Consider the following 15,132-nt stretch of genomic DNA (forward strand, 5'->3'; position numbering starts at 1 on the left):
AAAAAGCTGTATGACAGCAGAACCACACCAGAAAGTGTTGAGCTCTCCTTCCTTGGAGGCTTTTAAGCAGAGGTTGGATGGCCATCTGTCATGGATGCTTTAGCTGAGATTCCTGCACTGCAGGGGGTTGGACTAGATGACCATTGGGGTCCCTTCCAACTCTACGATTCTATTATTCTCTCTGTGTGTGATTCTCCCTCTCTCTGTGATATATAGAAAGGATTCAAATAAAATAAATATTTTCCTTGCATGTCAATATTTTTATTGAGGAAATCTAAATTGCTCTTGTGTCCCCTTTCATCATCATCATCATCACCATCACCATCATCATAATTTATTATTTATACCCCGCCCATCTGGCTGGGTTTCCCCAGCCACTCTGGAGGGCTTCCAACCAAATATGAAAAACAATACAGCATCAGACATTAAAAACTTCCCTAAACAAGGCAGCCTTCAGTTGTCTTTTAAAAGTAAAATAGTTGTTTATTTCCTTGACATCTGATGGGAGGGTGTTCCACAGGGCGGGTGCTACTACCAAGAAGGCCCTCTGCCTGGTTCCCTGTAACCTCACTTCTCACAGTGAGGGAACCACCAGAAGGCCCTCGACGCTGGACCTCAGTGTCCAGGCTGGATGTTATTAAAGGTAAAGGACCCCGGACAGTTAAGTCCAATCACAAACGACTCGGGGGTTAAAGGGCTCATCTTGCTTTACTGGCCGAGGGAGCCAGCGTTTGTCCGCAGACAGTTTTTCCGGGTCATGTGGCCAGCAGGACTAAGCCGCTTCTGGGGAACCAGAGCAGCGCACAGAAACACTGTTTACCTTCACGCCGGAGCAGTACCTATTTATCTACTTGCACGCTGATGTGCTTTCGAACTGCTAGGTTGGCAGGAGCAGGGACCGAGCAACGGGAGCTCACCCCATTGCGGGGATTCGAATCGCTTACTTTCCAATCAGCAAGCCCTAGGCTCTGTGGTTTAACCCACAGCGCCACCCACATCCCATTAATTAGACATTATTAGGAGGAGGAGCCAACACATGAACAGCCTGGAAGCTTTCCAACAGATGCAGAACACATACAGAACCTTCCGACTCTGCAATTCTATTATTCCAAGGAGAAAAAAGTTATTAGTAATATAGCAGTACAGTAACGTCGTAAGACTTTCACAGTAAAATAGCGAAACAATAGCAAATATAATAACATAAAAATACTGCATTTCAATACTAAAAATATAACTAGATTAGTTGAAGAACATGCCACATCCAATAGCGAAAATTACCAGTGAGCTTCATGGTTTCACCTCAGTCCTAGAAACACTCCTAGAGTGATGTGACTCACAGTCCCTCTCTTGTAGCAGCTTCTTATAAGTCTGCCAAGGGCAAGAAGTGAGGTGGTTGGAAACCTCCCTTTCATGATGCTGGTAGACTACAAGTCCCATCATCTTGACATCTTTCCGTAGGGCCCGCAAGACGGAGCCGTTCCGCCAGGCTTTTGGTTGGTGCCCAGTCTGACCCCTCTTCTCCTACAAGACCCTATATATAGGAGGCCTCTCTAACTCCTCTCACTAGTTCATATAAATAGCTGAGCCTGGTGGGTACCCAAGGCTCTCAGCCCCTATAGTCATAATTTGCTGGTTGCCTTTTGATCTTATTTGATTTTAATCTGATTTTAGGGTGTATTTCAGTCGATTGCTGAATTTTATGATTTAATGTATTTATATTTTGATGTTAGCCACCCTGAGCCCAGTTATGGCTGGGGAGGGCAGGATACAAATAAATTATTATTATTATTATTATTATTATTATTATTATTATTATTATTAATGGCCATTGGGTCCACTGTCTGGGGCTGGTGAGGACTGCAGTTAACAACATCTAGAATGTACCACATTGCCAACTCCTGTTTTTATGTTGCAACCTGCCTTGGGATCATGCATTGATAAAGCGCAGGGTAGAAATTTAATTAAGTAAGTAAGTAACATAAGAAAAATGCCCAAAGTGACAGCTGAAATATAATAGCAAATAATATCAGCTCACATAGCAGAATATGAGGAGCATCAGCCACCCAAGTCATAAAAACCAGATCCAGTAACAAAAAGGAATCTGTGCAAAAGTTCTCAGTGGCTTTAAAAAAAAACAAAGACCTCCTTGGTCACTAGAATAAATTTTAAGAGCTAAAAAGCAGGCTCTAAAAACAGGAGTCAGGAACCTTTCCCAGACTGAGAGTTACGTTTTCTTCTGGTTGACCTCAAAGGGGTCACATACCAAAAGCAGAAACAAAAGCAAGAAGAGCAATGAATGTAGGTAAAATAATGAATGGAGTTTTTATCTTTCTATGAAAGTTGAATTTGTACACATCATACCTCATCTATCCAGGCCAGCCAGGGGTCAGCAAACGTTTTCAGCAGGGGGCCAGTCCACTGTCCCTCTGACCTTGTGGGGGGGCTGGATTATATTTTTGGGGGCGGGGGAAATGAACGAATTCTTATGCCCCAGAAAGAACCCAGAGATGCATTTTAAATAAAAGGGCACATTCTACTCATATAAAAGCATGCTGATTCCCGGACCATCTGTGGGCCAGATTTAGAAGGCGATTGGGCCGAATCCAGCCCCTGGGCCTTAGTTTGCCTACCCATGAGTCATGAACAGAGTTGTAGGACACATTCTCATCAGGCAAAAATACTCACAGAAGTAGTGAAGGCAAGATCAGTGAAGGGGTGGCCTGGGGAAAGAGGGTGTGGCTAAGGAGAAGGTCCTTTGTCCTTTTAATTATCCCAGTGATTTTAAATGTTTTATACTGTGATGCCAATAAAGGCGGTGCTTTTTTCCTTTAAAAAAAAATTAGGGGTACTCTCATTTTCCTACTCATATTGAGATACTGCCCCTCAATGAGACCAAACTTAGATTCACAAAATGTTTAGGGGTGTGCATACCCCTGCGCTCCCCCCCAAAAAAAAAGCACTGAAGAAAGGTATTTGATATTTGAGAAGATCCTAAGGGCCAGCTAGAGATGTCTGCAGGGCCACAATTATCAACCCCTGTGCTCAAAGGTTTGAATAAAACAAAAAAATACTAACCTCATACCTAAGACTTTGCCAGCTGACTTGGGCTGAGTATACACCATGCATTCAAAGCACATTGTTTCCCCCCAAGAATCCTGGGAACTGTAGTTTGCTAAGGGTGCTTAATTAATTAAAGGAGGAATTAAAGAACCTTTTAATGAGGGTGAAAGAGGAGAGTGCAAAATATGGTCTGAAGCTCAACATCAAAAAAACGAAGATCATGGCCACTGGGCCATCACCACCTGGCAAATAGAAGGGGAAGAAATGGAGGCAGTGAAAGATTTTACTTTCTTGGGCTCCATGATCACTGCAGATGGTGACAGCAGCCACGAAATTAAAAGACGCCTGCTTCTTGGGAGAAAAGCAATGGCAAACCTAGACAGCATCTTAAAAAGCAGAGACATCACTTTGCCAACAAAGGTCCGTATAGTTAAAGCTATGGTTTTCCCTGTAGTGATGTATGGAAGTGAGAGCTGGACCATAAAGAAGGCTGATCACCGAAGAATTGATGCTTTCGAATTATGGTGCTGGAGGAGACTCTTGAAAGTCCCATGGACTGCAAGAAGATCAAACCTATCCATTCTTGAGGAAATCAGCCCTGAGTACTCAATGGAAGGACAGATCCTGAAGCTGAGGCTCCAGTACTTTGGCCACCTCATGAGAAGAGAAGACTCCCTGGAAAAGGCGTGAATTTAAATGTTAGGAAAGTCCTGGTGCTTTTAACCAGCTGTTTGGAATCCATTAGCAGACTTGGGTTTTACTTGCCTCAGAGCAGATCTGACTTAACTTTCGGAGCTCCATATCCTTTATGGTATTGACGTACCTCTTGGATTTTATCAGCAGCCCCATAGCCTCCAACATTTCTCCCATGAAAATAGGGACATCCTATTCTTTTCCATTCTTAAGGAAATCAGCCCTGAGTGCTCCCTGTAGGAAGGACAGATCCTGAAGCTGAGGCTCCAGTACTATGACCACCTCATGAGAAGAGAAACTCCCTGGAAAACACCCTGATGTTGGGAAAGATGGAGGGCACAAGGAGAAGGGGACGACAGAGGACGAGATGGCTGGACAGTGTTCTCGAAGCGACGAACATGAGTCTGACCAAACTGTGGGAGGCAGTGGAAGACAGAAGTGCCTGGCGTGCTCTGGTCCATGGGGTCACGAAGAGCCGGGCACGACTAAACAACTAAACAACAACAACAAAAGGGTGCTGGGAATTGTAGCTCTGCAAGGGGGAAAACTGCAAACAAAGCAGGCTCCCTCCCTGCTGAACTTCATGCGCTTTGAAAAGACTTTCCTATTTCCGCAGGCATTTTAAGGTAGTTTTCTATTTTCAGGATGAATTTTAATTGCTTTCATTCTTCATATAGTTTTTCATTTTCCTCCCAAATTCTTAGAAATTCTGAATATTCAGTGGAACATAAGCACCTGGAATAAACATAAAAACAAAAACATAAAAGGAGGGAAGAGGGAAGAAGAATACCTTGCAAACTGTCAGTCAGAAGAAAGGCTACTAGCTGGGAAGAAACAGCAGGAACAAAAAAAAATGAATTGCCAATAACTTCTAAAATCAAGGATGCAAAGGCACCAATTGGATCAATAGCATCTTAGCATATGGAGAGCTGAGATTAAGAAAGAACAACAAAGCCAAGACATCGTGTGTGAGGTTAAAATAAAAGATTGATATCTGGAGAGCAAAAAAAGCTGAGGAGAGAAGCCGAGATGAGAGATAGCCAGAACTAAGACCATGACAACACTTAAAAGCAAGTAACAGGAGCTTAAAGTTAATCTGGTGAGAAAGAGGGAGCCAATTATGTTTGTTCCTGAAGGACAAAGATGATCAACATGAGAGAGAAAATCAGGGAGCAGAAGAATTAAAAACAAATATTAAAGACTGGAGGGAAGGAAGAGGGAAAGAGAGAGAAGGAATCTTACATGATTCAGTTGTAGGGACAAACAAGAGACCCAATAGCAGTGCAATCCTAACCATGTCTGCTCAGAAGTAAACCCTACTGAATTCAACAGGACTTACTCCCAGGTAATTGGGCTGAGGATTGCAGTCTAAGAGTTGTGGTCTAAGAGATGTTCTCTAAGGAGGGCTATAGCTCAGCGCAGAACATCTGTGTTGCAAGCAGAATCTCAGTCCCCAACAACTCCAGGTATGGCTTGGATATACCCCTGTCTGAAACCACGGGAGCTAAGATGGGTCAGACCAGCTATAATAAGGCAATTTCTTATGCTCCTGTGGGAAGAAGGAGGAGAGTCAGCAGTTTCACAGAAGACAGGAAACCAAGAGAAGAGCCTGCATTTAGAATGGACGCACTTTGTAACCTTTCGTTGGCAATCCAGCAGAGACATCTGTCACTCATCTGCACTGTACATTTAAAGCAGCATCATACCAGTCATGGCTTCCCCCGAAGAATCCTGGGGACTGTAGCCTGTTAAGGATGCTGAGAGTGTTTAGGAGATCCCTATTCCTTTCACAGAACTACAGTTCCCAGAATTCCCTGGGAAAGGGGTGTGACGTTAACATATGAGAGTGCTGGAGGTAAAATAGTTAAACAAGTTACCCAATCAGAACCCAGGGGTGGAGTCAGAGGGACTATAAAACCAGCTCTGGGAGGGGCGAGAGGGGAGTTCGTTGGGAGTTGGGTGGGTGGGTGGAGTGGGAGTGAATTGGGATAGAGTCTGTGGGTAGGTTGACTTAGTGTAGTGAAATAAGATGAGTCAGGAACAGTTAGGAGCTAGGAAGACAAGTAAATATCTGAGAGGTGGTTTAGTGAGGGAGAGCAGGTAATGTAAGTTATAGGTCTGGATAGGCACCCTATGACTGTAATTGACCAATACCGTTTATGAAACCACACACTTGTTAAACTGCAATAAATAAACAGAAGTTTATGTTCCAATTTAAACCTGATTGGACTCAGTATTGTACCAGGTAGGGCCTGGGTGGTGGCAGCGAGGAATAGAGTGGTGGCACAGGGATCAATAGACGACAAAACATCCGGGGACCCTGTGTGATCACCACAAGGGGATCAATTGTTTAAATCACTCTTGGAATCATAGCTCTGCAAGGAACCTCTTTATTTCTCTCGGCACCCGTAACCAACCACGGTCCCCAGAATTCTTTGGTGTTGTTTTAAAGGCATAGTTCAGATGGAGCCTCACAGATGGTTGACTGATTTTCCCTGCTGAACCTCCTGTCATACTGGTATTCCAACCCTCTGGAACGGGAGGGAAGGGTCAGAAGGGGAAGCAACGGAGTTGGGAGGAAAAAGGAAAAAAGCGGCAAGGTAGTTCAGTTCCTGAGAAGAAAGAGGGCTTTAGAAAAATGAGCAGCCAAAAATGAAAAGAAAAACATGAGGTGAATTAAAAGCCCAACTGAACCAAATTCCCCATTTCCTCAGCCCTTTATTGTCAAACTTCATTCTCAACTTACCCTACTTTCAAGTTTTACTTTCTCAAACCTTTGACTGCTCTGACGTTTACCTCAGCCTGCTACATTTCCTGTGCCTAAGTTTTCTGACTTCACAGGAGTGCTTCTTAGTCCTCCGCTTGGTCCTGTGAGAGGTGTTAGCCACAGCCAAACTGACAACTTTACCTTCCCTCACAGACACAGAACTGCAAGATTCTTAGCTCCGTGAACCATTGAACTTCCCATGCCTCTGCATCAGATCTTCCAGTCAGTATCAGTCCATGTCAGATTGTCTTACTTATCTTGCCCTTCTTCCATGGAGCTAAGTTCTTAGGAAGTTTCCCCAACAGCCTCCACCCCATTGGTTTTTAATTCAACCACCAGATCTGATTGATAATATTTAATATCCTGCCCTTCATCTCAAAACCAAGCTCTCAGGACAGTGGAGGGTTGTTGTTGTGTATTCCATTGGAGCAGTGGTGGTGGAAATGTTCTGTGGGGAGCGGAGGGCACCAAAATAATGGGAGGTCAAGGATGGTCAGTTGGGGGGGTGAAGAATGTCCCTATTTTTATCTGAGGGTATGTGATAGACTCCAATTCCCATCAGCCCCAGTTAGCCTGGCAAAAGTCATGCAAGTTGTATTCCAACAACCTCTGGAGGGCCACAGTTTCCCCATTCCTGATGCAGGGAATAGACTAGGGCAAACCATTTCCCTATGTTGCAGGAACCCCCCCCATCATTCAGTTTGTACAAACACCACACACACACACACACACACACACACACACACACACACACGACATACACGATGTTTCTGTTATGAATTCATAGTAAATCAACCATACATCAGATTTACACTGGTCCACTTTTATTTTACTCCATGAAGGAAGGACTATCAAAGGGAGATGGTTTGATACAGGATGACCATAATCCCTTAACCATACCAGCACATACGCAGGAGCCCTACCCAGTTGGCATGACAACCTTGATGGTCCCAGACAGAAGACCATCCAGGTCACAAAGGACTTGCATATGGGAGTGGATTCAACATGGACTAGAACAAAGGACAATGATCAGATCTTTCCTCTGGGGGCAGGAAACTGCAAACTCCCTTTTGTCCTCTGGAAATGACTCATGGAGAGGGCGAAAGGAGGGACCAGCCAGGTGACAAGACACTCAGGTTACCTCCACAACTCCTCCCTCAACCCCTCCTTTTTGTGATGTGATGTAGTCTTAGGGGTGTAGTTTGGGGGTTAGTAACTAATAAAAGTTGGGGTCTTCTTTTGTTCTGGACTTCCATTTTGCTTCATCTTGTTGCGGGTGGGAGTCTTGTCACGACAGTATCCAATAAAGGCCAAGCCTACAGGCTGCTGTTTTGCTCCAAGTTATCCTGGTTGGTGTCTTTGTTTTTGTCCAAGGGAGCCCTCGGATTTTTCCATTAACACCTAAAATGCTAGTTTTCAACATTCAGGGACTTTCGGGGACTTGTTTTCCACATGGGAGAGCACTCAGACATGCAATCATTCCCAATTGGCAGCCCCAAAATGGCACAGTGCAGGAAAAGCTTCATTTGCCTCCTTCAGCTGATTGAATAAATTGGCTCCCGAGTTTGAGCACAACATTTCATCTCCAGGTGAATGAAGCCAGCTTTATTCATCTAATTCCACAAGCCGTTTATCCTATTTTTACTCCCTCCCAAATCAAAGAAATGTGATGTGGTTACAAACCCATTCCCTTGTATAATTATTCCTTCCAAGTTAATTACAAGATGCTGTAATTAATTATATTTAATGATTAACGTACAAAAACGCAGAAAGGATGAGCACAACCCAGGGAACATTTGCTCTTAAAAGATAGGTCCAGACTAGTTTTTCCTCTTATCAGGGAAAGGTGCAGAAATTAAAAAGGGAAACAGAGAGTGAGAAAGAGAAAATGCCGGGGGGGCTGAGTTAAAAAAAAAAAAAGCAAGAAGAGTAATTATGTCCAAACGAGAGCGTATTTTTCCTTTGGAGTTCAAGCACCGCCTTCTGCCACCTCTCCACCCAAGTTTTGATTACTTTAATTGGATTCTGCTTGTCATTTACTCTGTTGTTCATTTGTACAGTAATTAAGTTGAGTTGAGTTGGTGCATAATGTTACATCAGAGTTTACATTATGAATTCGTGTTGCAATTATATCGAAATGGATACACACAGCTGTACTGGATCAGGTGGATGATTATCCATCATGCTCACCCTATCCCATCCTCAATCATTTTGTCATCTCAGTGCCAGCCGTGATGTAACATCATGCATCCAGGAGCGAGAAGATTCGCTGAAGTCTCATGTTCAACATTGCCACAGGAAGATCACAGTCAAGCTACCAGCCAGATCCAGGTGACCATGAGTTAGGGGAACACACCACAAACTATAAAAAAAATTCAGCCTGCTAATAAAGTCGAGTCATTTCTCATGAGTCAATGCCCCAAATGAAGGGAAATTGTGGGGTTGGTGTTACAATAAATAAGGGCCAACTAACAACAGTCATTATTATTTATTTATTTATTCATTCATTCATTTCATTTGTCACCTAATACAAAATATCTCTAGGCCACATTGGGAAGAAAACAAAACAAAAAACATCCAGTTTAACAATGAAACTACAAGAACCCACTAAAAAAAGAAAACCTCCACAGGAACAATAAACATGATTATTATAGTTTCTTCAAAGGAAGAGTTATGTCTTAACCAAGCACCACAAATATGTTAATGTTGGTGTCATCCATCTTGGACTTCCGTCTCTTTGAGTATTTCTGACCATGGAATCTCACCCAGTTGCTCCTCAAGCTTTCCCTTGCCTCTGGATCATGAAACCCAAGAGGACCTGATCACTTCCTCCCAAACTTCCAGTACTTCCACTTGGTCAATCAGTTCCTCCCTGTTGATGAGGACCAGGTCCAAGATAGATGATCCCCTTGTTGGTTCTTTCACCTTCTGGGAAATGAAATTGTCAGCCACGCAACAGATGAATTTGTCAGACCTTACATTCTTGGCATAGTTTGAGTTCCAACAGGTATCAGGGAAGTTGAAGTCTCCCATGATTACTACATCTCCCCTTTTTGAATGTTTGGTAATCTGCTCTAGGAAGGCATTACCTAAGTCTTCAGTCTAGCTTGGTGGTCTATAGCAGACATCCACAGTAAGATCACTGTTGTTTCCCTCCCCTACAATTTTTGCCCATATACTCTCAATCTGCTTTCCATGCTCCAAGTCATAGATCTCTTCACAAGTGTACCTATCCTTTACATATAATGCTACTCCATCTCCCTTCCCATTTGGTATCTTCTTTTGAATAAGTTGAAGCCCTCTATTTCTCCATTCCAGTCATGAGTCTCATCCCACCAGGTTTCAGTAATGCCTATTAGGTCATATTTGCAATCCTGTATTAAGAGCTCAAGTTCATCTTGCTTGTTTCACATACTCTGTGCATTAATATAGAGACAACGCTATGGGGCCATTCTAGTAGTGCCCTCCTTAGCGGGTGAGCCCCTCCTCTGAACCCTGGTGGCAAGCATCAGCAGAATTTGACCCATGAGTGCTGTATGTCTTCAGGACCTAAATTAAATTTTCTACAATGCTCCAAAATACTCCTGACACAGGGTCATTCTGGAGCTTTGGGACCATTTATAGCATGATTCCAAGCCTTGGCCTACAGAAGAATTGTTAAACTTTGAGTGCCCAGATAGTTCTAGACTACAATGCCCATTATGCCTAACCATTGACTAAGTTTGTTGGGAATGATAGGAGTTGAAGTCAATCAACCTCAGAGAATGCAAGATTGAAGAACAATGGTGTAGAGCTCAACAGGGCCCTGAGACCAGGAAGGACGTCAGTGGTGGGCCTTTCCTGGAGCATTAGGTCCTCAGCAACTGCCCACTGATCCCCGTTGCCAACACCAGTCCTGTAAATGGATGTAAGATGGTTTTCAGAAAGGGAATGTGTGCAACTGCCCACCCCACAACACCACAGAAACTATAGGACAGGCAGCCCTACCTTAGCACAATACAGTCTTCACACTGTACTACGGCCAGCCTCAATGGATGCCTTGTACAGTGGTACCTCGGTTTAAGAACAGTCCGGTTTAAGAACGATTTGGTTTACAAACTCTGCAAAACCGGAAATACTGTCTTGGTTTGAGAACTTTACCTCGGTCTAAGAACGGAATCCGAATGGTGGAAGGGCACTGGCGGCGGGAGGCCTCATTAGGGGAAGCGCGCTTCGGTTTAAGAACAGTTTTGGTTTAAGAACGGACTTCTGGAATGGATTAAGTTCGTAAACCAAGGTACCACTGTATGCAGCTGAAAATTTCAGCGTACAATAGAATCAGATGAAGAGATCATGCGGGACAGAGAGAAACCTCACATCACATTAATGTAACTAACATATTTTGCACATCACCACTGAAGGGTGCCTTGTTGCAAACCATAAACCTCTAAATGGTTATCTAAAAGCCCTAAATACAATAAACATTTACAATCTATAGCACAGATGACCTTTTCAGCATGCAGCAATGTGTGTTTATAGTATGTGATATCACTTTTCAGCACATCGTGATGTGATCTTGCATAACACAAACACACACAAACTTTCAAATAATAAAATAATAGCAGAATTAGAGAGTATTTAGTTGGAAAAGCTGGCAAAGCTTTGTTTTTAACTACTATGACTTAAAAAAAATACAGAAAGAAGTGAAGGGAAAGTAAATAAAAGGGAATATGTTTAGGACTGCAGTCTTAAGTATATGTAAAAACCACTTTTTGTAAACTTACGTGTAATCCAACTGAAGCCTCTCAACCGGCGTTGTCTCTGCAAAACAGACTCCACAAGAAACTTTGAAGGAATAACTTAAGCACCCCTGAAGTGTGTGTTGGCTTTCATTGGCTCATCCAGGATTAAATCAGCTGGCAAACCCCAAACAAGGATTTTGTATTAACTTGGGCATGTGCTTGTAAAGCAAATTACTCTTTTTTTTTTCTTCCAGGCGGGAGTGGAACCCTCTGGTCATTCGAACTGATTTTCCCGAGTCTGTATGCATTGATTAGCAGTTTGGGTTGACTTTTTCTTTCCACATTAAAAGTTCTTCTTTGGACTAAGCCCCTGTCAGTAAAAAAATGAGAAGTCTGATGATACATGAGTTGGAAAAGGGATTTATACAGGGTAGAGAAGGAGGAGGGAGTAATCTATCTGCAGTTCTGCCAGCTGGTTTCATAACAAATCAACATTTGAGATTCAAAAAATAGGCTGGTTAGAATTTATTTCAGAATGTAGTTATTTACTTCCCTTAAATTCTGACTTTTTGCAGACTTGATGCTCCGTCCTATTTCATTTTGCTTTTAATTACAGTGCAATCATATATACACACACACACACAAACACACACACACACACACACACACACACACAGTGAAATAGGGATGAGAGAGAAACTTGATTCAGTTTGCAATTTAAGACAAACTTGCTGTGGTTGGCCCAGGATACCTGGACTAGATGGTCTGTTGTTCCGATCTAACAGGGCACTTCTTACATTAGTCGTTTGCACATTCCTAAACTGGAAGGACAGATCCTGAAGCTGAGGCTCCAAATACTTTGAACTCCCTGGGAAAGACCCTGATGTTGGGAAAGATGGAGGACACAAGGAGAAGGGGACGACAGAGGACGAGATGGTTGGACAGTGTTCTCGAAGCTACCAGCATGAGTCTGACCAAACTGCGGGAGGCAGTGGAAGACAGGAGTGCCTGGCGTGCTCTGGTCCATGGGGTCATGAAGAGTTGGACATGACTAAACAACAACAACAAACAAAATTGCAAAGCAAGCCACAGTCATCCCGTGACATTCACACATCCTCAAATTTTGCATTGCAGTTTGCTAGCCAAGTACTGCATATAAAAATGCATAGAGTAGCATGGAGTAGAGTAAAGTGAGCATTAAAATGCGTATATTACTGAAGGCATTATACAAATATGCCTTATTATAAGAGAAATTGCAAAAATGTGTATAATAGACAAAATTACAAACATGAATATATTAGGAGAAATTCATACTAAAATCATAAACTAATGTGAGAAACTGAATGCCCAGGGTTTGAGCCTTATCCTATTACGCCTTTCTTTTCACAAGATAAGGAAAAAAATAACAAGCTTTCAAAACAATCAGCCTCAACTGTTTTATGCTGCTCAGAAACTGATGGCAACAGTTAAACAAACTTCTTATATCATGCCACCAATACCCTCTTTCAAAAAAAGTCCGGGGTTCAAATTTCCACTCAACCATGAAGTTCCACCTACCTTCAGGGCTGTTGTGCAGACATGGGCGGCGCTGTGCTCTAAACCACTGAGCCTCTTGGGCTTGCTGATCAGAAGGTCGGCAGTTTGAATCCCCGTGGCGGAGTGAGCTCCCATTGCTCTGTCTCAGATTCTGCCAACCTAGCAGTTCGAAAGCATGCCAGTGCAAGTAGATAAATAGGTACCACTGTGGTGGGAAAGTAAACGGCATTTCTGTGCACTCTGGTTTCTGTCATGGTGTTCCATTGCGCCAGGAGCGGTTTAGTCCTGCTGGCCACATGACCCAGAAAGCTGTCTGTGGAGAAACGCTGGCTCCCTCAGCCTGAAAAGCGAGATGAGTGCCGCACCCCATAGTCACCTTTGACTGGACTTAACTGTCCGGGGGTCCTTTACCCTACCTTTCTACCTTGTGCAGATACCCTGAGCTTCATAGAGGAAGAATAAAATGCATGTGAAACATGTTGTGGTCGCCTCACTTGGGAAAGTATGTTGTGGAGCTGGAAAAAGGTTCCAAAAGGAACAACTCTCTTACAAGGAAAGACTACCGTATTTGGTGTTTCTTAGTATAGAGGGGAAAGCAAGTAAGAGGGGACATGTTTGAAGTGTATAAAATTATAGATGAAATTAATGGACTTTGCAGAATTAGATAACATGACAGGAAGGATTTGAAACCTGCGGGATCAGAGATTCTCAGAGGACTGGAGTAAATATGTGAACTATCTGAAAAGCAATTGTAATCAACAGATTACACTAGTAGGATTGTAAGGAGTTTTGTAAGGATGATTATGTGAAATATTGCAGAGAAAAGCATGAAGAAAACTATTAGTGATGGACTATTAAAAGTAATAGTGAAATTAATGAAATGCAAATTAAGTGATAAAGATTGAAAAATCTTCAGATGTGGTTGATGGAAGTCCAAAACACTGAATAAGATGAGAAAATATGTTGTATTTTTATTTATTTATTTGGAAATTTCATGTAAAAATTAATAAAAATATATTCTTTTAAAAAGAGAGATATTTGAAGATGGCTATCAAAAAAAGGTGTGTAAAATTATGCATGGGAAGTTTTTAGTGTATGACATTGTTCTGAGTTTTTACTTTCGTTGGGAGCTACCCAGAGAGGCTGGGGAAACCCAGTCAGATGGGCGGCGTATAAATTGTTGTTGTTGTTATTTGGAGCAAGTGGGTGGAGAAGTCTTTTTCTCCCTTTCACATAATACTAGAACTTGGGGCTATCCAATAAAACAAAAACAAAAATGGAAGATTTCAGGACAGACGAAAAGAAGGACCACTTCATGTAGCACACAGCTCAACTGTGAAACTTGCTCCCACAGGAGGCAGCGATTGCTACCAACATGGCAAGCTCTAAAAGAGGTTTAGACCATTCAGTCTCGGGCAGATGGAGCGGATGATACTGGGTCCTACAGTCAAGAAGGCAGTTTCTGCATGTGTTGCAGAGGGAAGTGAGGGGCTAATGAGACTCATCAACCTGGGAAGGAAGCCCATCCAGAAGAAGGAAAACTCTTATCCTAAACTTCAAATGCCTTGAGCAATATCATTGGGAGAAGAAAAGTCTAAGGAATAAACCTTTAATAATAATAATAATAATAATAATAATAATAATAATAATAATAATAATAATAATTTATTTATACCCCACCCATCTGGCTGGGTTTCCCCAGCCACTCTGGGAGGCTCCCAATAAAATATTAAAATACAGTAATGCATCAAACATTAAAAGCTTCCCTAAACAGGGCTGCCTTCAGATGTCTTCTAAAAGTCTGGTAGTTGTTCTTCTCTTTGACATCTGGTGAGAGGGCGTTCCACAGGGCAGGTGCCACTACCAAGAAGGCCCTCTGCCTGGTTCCCTGTAACCTCACTTCTCGCAGTGAGGGAACTGCCAGAAGGCCCTCGGCGCTGAACCTCAGTGTCCGGGCAGAACGATGGGGGTGGAGACGCTCCTTCAGATATACTGGACCGAGGCCGTTTAGGGCTTTAAAGGTCAGCACCAACCACTTACACAAATCCAGAGTAGAGTCCCTAGGACAGTTGGATGCTGCTTTGTACACCTCCTTCTGGCAACTCTCAGGGCCAAGCTGGTGCCAAACGTCTTGCTGTGCTTTCCTTTTGGCAAGTCTTGCCACCTAGACAGCCCAAGACCTCCATATTCACTGCCCATTCTTGTGTCCCAGGGAGGCCACTTTGGTGCTGCTAATGCAGCGGTTTGACTTCACCCTTGGAGGCGCACTCCATTGTCTCTTGAGACAGATGGGTGGCAACCAACCAGACAATTGATGCAGGGTAAGACTATCAATGGCTACTAGCCATGAAGGCT

General features: G+C 43.0%; 1 long non-coding RNA gene across 7 annotated transcripts in view; it reads right to left on the minus strand.

Annotated features, from left to right (window-relative positions):
- Window positions 1-8,519: 8,519 nt before the first annotated feature.
- LOC309541487 overlaps window positions 8,520-15,132 on the minus strand; it is a 25,794-nt gene continuing 19,181 nt past the window's right edge. For 4 of the 7 annotated variants that reach the window (XR_014223735.1, XR_014223736.1, XR_014223737.1 and 1 more), the window contains 2 exons: window positions 11,284-11,611; window positions 8,520-10,415 (listed from right to left, as the gene is read on the minus strand). This is a non-coding gene — a long non-coding RNA (uncharacterized lncRNA). Of the gene's footprint in view, window positions 10,416-11,283; window positions 11,742-11,992; window positions 12,327-12,798; window positions 13,171-15,132 lie in introns of those variants that run through there. The other 3 variants (XR_014223739.1, XR_014223740.1, XR_014223741.1) reach the window with 3 other exon arrangements.

Source organism: Podarcis vaucheri, assembly GCF_965113315.1.
Source record: "Podarcis vaucheri genome assembly, chromosome: 10".
In the NCBI taxonomy this organism is placed as follows: domain Eukaryota; kingdom Metazoa; phylum Chordata; class Lepidosauria; order Squamata; family Lacertidae; genus Podarcis; species Podarcis vaucheri.